Source organism: Mastomys coucha, unplaced genomic scaffold, assembly GCF_008632895.1.
Source record: "Mastomys coucha isolate ucsf_1 unplaced genomic scaffold, UCSF_Mcou_1 pScaffold9, whole genome shotgun sequence".
Taxonomy (NCBI): domain Eukaryota; kingdom Metazoa; phylum Chordata; class Mammalia; order Rodentia; family Muridae; genus Mastomys; species Mastomys coucha.
Window position 1 is genome coordinate 72381687 of NW_022196915.1, and position 6782 is coordinate 72388468.

The window sequence follows — 6782 nt, forward strand, 5'->3', positions numbered from 1 at the left end:
ATAAAACTCAGGATAGGGTTAAACTGGTGATACTTGTTCATCAGCCTCCCAAATGTCAGTTTTAGAGGCATGTACCACTACATGAGATTAAAATACTTAATACTTTTTAAATGCAGTAGCCTGTGTGGTCTACTTAAAGAGGAATATCATCAAAAAAAGAAGCTAGCTCAACCCAAGCAAGAAACTCCTATCGCTACTCACTCACAATTTAAAATATTTCAGATGTCTACCTACTAGTGCAAATACGTCAGCTTGTACTTTCTTGCACAATTTGTTACCTTAAGAATTTTCTTATTATGCTACTCTAAATTATCCTATATCTACCAATAACCCACCTTTTAGAACCACCTTCTATCTCAGTGGACAGAACAAGGTCACTTCTCTACTTGTGAGGAGAAGCAGACCATTATACTAGGCTTAAACAGGAAAGGGTTTGTTGTCACAACAGGCTGGAAAGGGGAACACCAAATACATCTCGGATTCTGAAACTTCCCTGAGTAGGAGCTGAGCTGGATGTATTAGCATCATCAGTTCTAGAGTGTATGATTTAGCATTTGAAATACATTATCTTACTCAGTTCAGAAATACTGTGACATTCATTCCTAACCATATTTTAGATGTGAAAAACAAATGATTGTATGAAAGGCCAGTAACATGGCCAATGAATCCATAACACAGAACATCACACTCCTTTTCATGATGGTGCCTGAACCTGGAAAGGACAATCCAATTCCAAAACCTTTGTATTTTCTGAGTGTGCTGAAGTAAAGACCCTAGTGGCTGTTGTTTCTGTTGGCTTGCCATAGTCAGTTGCTGCTATATCATTGGTCTGTTGGCTTGCCATAGTCAGTTGCTGCTATATCATTGGTTAGTTTTCTTTGGAAGATCCTGGCAAAGAACAAGTCAGAGACACTGTGCATAGAGCTGTTTTGTTTATTCCAATGCCACCTAAATCAAATTTAGCTACATTGGGATTATTCAGCAAAATGACCACACAGAAGAAAACAGAGAGAGAACCAGAGGCTTGCCAGGAAGTGCCGAGAGAACAATAGAGTTATTAGAAGATACCAAAATAACATTGGTTTGCTGGGGAAAATGTTCCTGTTGTGATCTGCACACACTGATACCACAGATGGACCCAGCTTAGCTGAGGCAAGCTCTGTGCTCAGCTGTTTACTTAAGCAGCACCGGGGTTCTCAGAAATAGTTGCTATGCCAACCAGCCCTGGGACTATATATACATTCATGACCAGGGCTTATTCCTAAGGCTTTGTTACCTCTCTTTCAAAAGTTTGAATCTCTCACTGCTAAACTGCTTACATTCATGCATTACTGCCTCTGATAGCCAGCAGCCTTTCCCCAGCAGGTGAAAGAAAAAAAGATATAAAGAAATAAACCAAGTGGAGCTCTGCAAGCCAGGCTGAGCAACCTTCCCACATCATACTTTTTATAGTCAGGAACCAGACTATTCTCTGGACCCAGGTCTCTGAAGACAGGATGATTCTATGACAGAGGGCAGCATCTCTGTCACCTATTTTTAATTATCACATGTGAGTATCAGCCGACACTTTCTCAGTGGATAAAGCAGAACATGGCTTTGAGAAGCCAGGATGATAGTGCATTTTGAAATTCTTTTACCACAATTTTAATGAGACACATTTCAGAAATAACCATTAGCCAACAAATATGGCCAATCAATCTACCTCTGGTCTCCTACTGGAGCCGCATTTAAATAAAACAGTAATGTTGAAAGCTGAAGAGTGAATGCTCTTTAATTACCTTTTCTCCTGTTTATGTTACTTTGATGGCTTTTGTTCAGTTGCATCTGAATTTTCAGTCTGTTTATTTTATAATTATTGGATGACTACATGCTGCACAGCCACTTCAATTAGATTTTGATGGCTGATAAAACCATTGTTGACAGGGAATGCACAAATGAATTTGGGGAAACCAGATTAGTGATGTTTGTATTGTTGCATTTAAATAAAATAAAATGTCCTGGCAGCAATGTGATCGAATCTGGAAGAAAAAAATAGGAAGAAAGAAATCGGTTCCATGAGAAATGGTGCTTTCAGCGAAGCTGTTTCGGGATAAGCTGTCGTTTTAAACCTCAAGTGTCCTGCCACTTCTTCTTCAGACAGATTATGAAGTTGAAAAACAATCATATAATCTCTTCTAGCAAGAGGTTTTCTAGTAGACAGATTGTTTGAAAGGAGAAAGAAGCAGAAAGAGAAAACAAGACCTAAATACTTATAATACATGCTAAATCCATTTAAATTGATAAGGTAGAGAAGCATCATGATAAAGCATAAGGGGTTAAGGGTTTTTTTTTTTGTTCACCCAGAAAAATCAAGATTCAGGGAGGGGAACTCGGAAACACTTCTGTCTCTCATTAACAGCTCAAACATGGCAGATGAGGCTGAGTGCAAACCCTCCACTTCCTAGAAACAGACTGCTCAAGCACAGCATGGCCAGGCTTGCATGGTCGCCGCTGTAACAACCATGTGAATGACGATATCTGAATGTGAAAAGATTTTCAAAGAGAATGGAAATCTGCTACTTCTTCCAAGTCAGTAAAGCTAGGGAGCTGACACACAGCAGACAAGAGAGCCATGCATAGCTGGTCATACTGAACCGAAACAAGTCTCCATGCAGCATGACCACCTGGGCTATGTATGCACTAAGCTTAGTATGTTTGTGAAAACCTCAGACTGCAGCTCCAACCATGTAGGCTCTCAGACTCAAGTTGGGACATATAAAGCTGGCAAAGGCAGGCCTTGGATCACCACCCATGACTATGCTAATGGCAGTGCCCTTGACCGTTGGGTTATTACAGATTATCCATTGTGTTTGTCATCTTGGATAACCTCTGCTTATTAAATCCATCTTCTGTTTAATGTCTCTGACCTTGCTCATTGAGCTGAATTCAGGGTCTTTACCAGAAAAGCTCAGTTGTGTTGAAAGTGAGGCAAGGCTCACTAATGAGATCCTAAATAACCTGACATTAAATGTTCTGGAAAGCAAACCCAAAATTCTCGGTAGCTCTTCTGATTTTTAATTTCACTGTTTGTTAATAGTGTCAGGAAACAACTATATAGAATTGCCTGTGTGCCAGGTTCATTTGCTAAGCATTTTATGAATACTAATTCATTTAATTGTTAAAACATTCCTAAATGTTACATATTTTAGTTTCTTCCAGACCCATCTCACAACCAGGAATCACGAGGATAAAAGGCAAGTTTAGTCTAGAGTCTACCCTATGCTTTGAGGATTAAAGGCTCCCTCTGCTACTAAGAAGGGGGAGGGTAGACCAGGCAAGTTTAGTCTAGAGTCCACCCTGTGCTTTGCAAGTATTTGCTGAGTCTGTGAGAGTGTGCATGGGAGGAGTGAGGAGTGTAAATAATCTCTACACATTTAGGTGTTCTCATTGCACACTCCTTGATTACTAAACAATTAAGTTATTTATCTGTTACTATTACCCATTTTTATGATATACTGTCTTTTGGCTATCACTAGACATTGGTTCTGTGAAAACCAAACAATACCTAAACCCATAGATCCACGAGACTGGTATATAAAATAGCACAGTTGTTTCATATAAGCAGTAAATCCCCTTGTACATACTCATATTTTCTAGATTACTCAGAATACTTTATCCAATGTAAATACCAAGTAACTGTTATTATAGATTTGGGGATTAATGGCAAGAAAAATGTCTGTACATTGTTGAAACAGAAACAATTGTTTTCTTAAACACATTCCTCTACAGTTGGTTGAATCCTCAAGCAGAATTTGGGTCTGTAGCAAGCGGAAGGTAGTGCTACAGTAGTTGGGATGTTAGAAACTTGTTTCTAATTGTTACTAAGTGTTAAAAAAATTACTAACATTTCAATATGCAAACTTTATGGCTAATATTCAAATTTTATTTATAATATACTTGATATACAAGTAAACTGCTTTTATTCTTTCCTTTCACACTTAGTAATTAGCTCTGTAAATATCATATCTATTTGTAAAATGTTCCCTACCTACTCTCCAGCTGTGTACAGAATTTCATTTGGTCTTCGTACAAGTCAATGAATTCATGTAAGTGTTATGTTCTCAGAGCGATAGAGAAAATCATCAGACAGGGGAACATCAAAGACAGAACTCACCAGGATCAGCTCTGAGAAGTACATGAGGAAGAATAAAAATGACAAAGCCCATGTCTACAGAAAGCCAAAAGGCTTATCCATAATTACCACTGAATAAGTCAAACACACTCAACAGGAGCCTGGAAGCTATTAGCCAAGAAATCCTAACTTACTGGGTTACAGACACCACTGAACAGGCTGTAAGAAGTTATCTAAACAGGAGAACCCAAAATTTCTCAGTTATAGAGTGTACTATTTGTACTTAGTGATTAAGAGCAACTGCTACATTTGCAGAGGACCTAAGCTCAGTTCCCAGTACCCAGACAGTGGCTGACAACTAGTTACATCCCCACCTCTCAGAGACCCCAGTACCTCCAATAGGCACCAAGCATGTATGTGATCCACAGACATACATATAAGCAAAATATTCATCCACAAAAAATAAGCCAGTCTTTTTTAGAAGTCTTCTAGAAAATACTTGCAAAAATGTGACTGTGATCTCACTGTGCTGTGTCTCCTTAGCAGGAGCTGATGAACCAGTGAAGAAATTATTTAAATTTTCCTTGAGAAAAAATGTATATTGGAGCAACTGATTAAAATTCTTCACATAGGTCAAAAGTCTGTTGGTAAGTAAATATATTCAAGTTTAAGGATCTATTATAACAGAGTCTACAAATGATTTGAATTTTTCCATTATGTTAATTCAGTCCTCAAATGAAATTTGGTTATGGAGTTTAAGAGCATCCATGTTCATAGTCACAGGGCATAAGTTGGTATCAATAGTAGGTATCATAAGTTGTTGAAATGCTCAAGGCGAGGTTCAATGAAATAAAAGGATTATCATAATAAAAAATTCTGCTTTTGCCTGTTCTGAGCTTAGTTGTATGTCTGTATGCTGGCAATGGACAGGAATCATTTATCTTCTCCCCTGCATGCCCTCTTCTCTGCCCTACCCACGAGTAAACACCACACATCTACAATAACAAAGCAAAAGAAAGCAAGATTTACTAGACAAAGGCATATATGTGAGGGCTGTCTGGGCAGATCAAGGAGCTTGGCTCCTGTCCACGTACCAGGCAGACATACCACCCAAGTGCCTAGAAGCTGGGCCAATGGGTTATTTCAGGGGTCAGGTAAAAGTAACTGCCTTTCTGATTTTCATTTCAATTATATATGATTTACTTCAACATAGTCTGTAGATAAATCTTGGGGCAGAATATGAGAAAAATTCAGTTGTACATCTGATCTGAATTTTTAGTGCAGATGAACCTGAACATCTGAGGTAGGTGGCAAGATTTGATAGATGTCATTATTTCTTCTTCTAAAGGGGAGAAAGTTGGGTGAGAAGGTGTGAACTCACAACAACCAGCATGAGTTGCTTTTCTGGGGATTATGGCATGAATATGTGGTTTACAATAGGTATGTGTTTATGTGGCTCATTCAGTGTTGACTTTCGTTATGCCAGAAAATATGTCCATATAAGAAACAAAACACTCGTTACTAGTGCTGATTTTGCTGATAATACTGACATTTTTATCTATTTTTAAGTGTGTTTTTCTCCTCATCAAATGTAGTTAGTAATTTCTCCTTAATGAATTTTGAGAAAATTCGGAATTTTCACAAGGAAGAAAGATAACGTATGTGTTATCAAATGTGTCAAATGTGTTTCCCCTTGACTCTTGCATTCATTTGGCATGACATTATCTGGAGAGAAATTACAAAATAGCCAGGAAATGAATCAACCAACTCTTGTCCTCCCTCTCCTCTCCATCCTCCTTACAGGCACAAAGCAAGGGAAGAGGAAAGGATATGGGAAACCCTTCCAGATTTCAAACTCCACAATAAAAATGAAGCTTCTTACAAACTCTTCCCTATGACTGCTAGAGTCGAAGTGTGTGTGTGTGTGGGGGGGGGGGTGTTAGTGCTGGAGATTGCCAGATGAGCAGTTTCACCTCTGACTCTCCCTAATCTCACTACTTCCACTTCCATGTGCTCTGCCTGCCTCTCAGCTGTGATTGCTCTGCCCGTCTTCCCTTTCTCCAGCCACCTCTGCTCTCCAGTTATCCCTTTTTTCTAGTCCCATGACCCCTTTCTGTGTCCCGGACTGCTCTCCAGGACCTTCTGATCTCTCTGGCCTCAGCAGCTTTCCCTAAGATCACTCTCTTAGGTTTTTCTGTGTAGTATCTCTGCCTTTTCAGGGCATTCTCTTCTTTCTTTAGAAGTTAGAAAATTCTCTAAAGGTTCTGAGATTAATTTTGGTTTGAGTGAGCACCCAAAGGTGTGGGTGCTTATACCAATTTTTACTGAAACTCCTTGGACTGGAAAATCTCACTAGAAAACTCGACCTTATGAAAGTTCAAGTACTTGGAGTTTCATGAAGAGAAAAACTTCCCCTCACACACTGGCCTTTCTGCTTATTTTCAGCAAGGTGAAATGACCATTGTTTACTATGAATCATTTCATGTCTCTCACCTAACTGTGCTATTCAAGATTATAAAACCCATCATGCCTGGCTTTATAGAAGGAACTCAAATGGTCATTCATTTACTCGTTTGTTCAATTACTCAATGCCTACTATGTGCCAGAAGTTTAGGAAACTGGGCTTTATTTCTCTCATGATAGGGATAATTACAGTTTACAATAAATATAA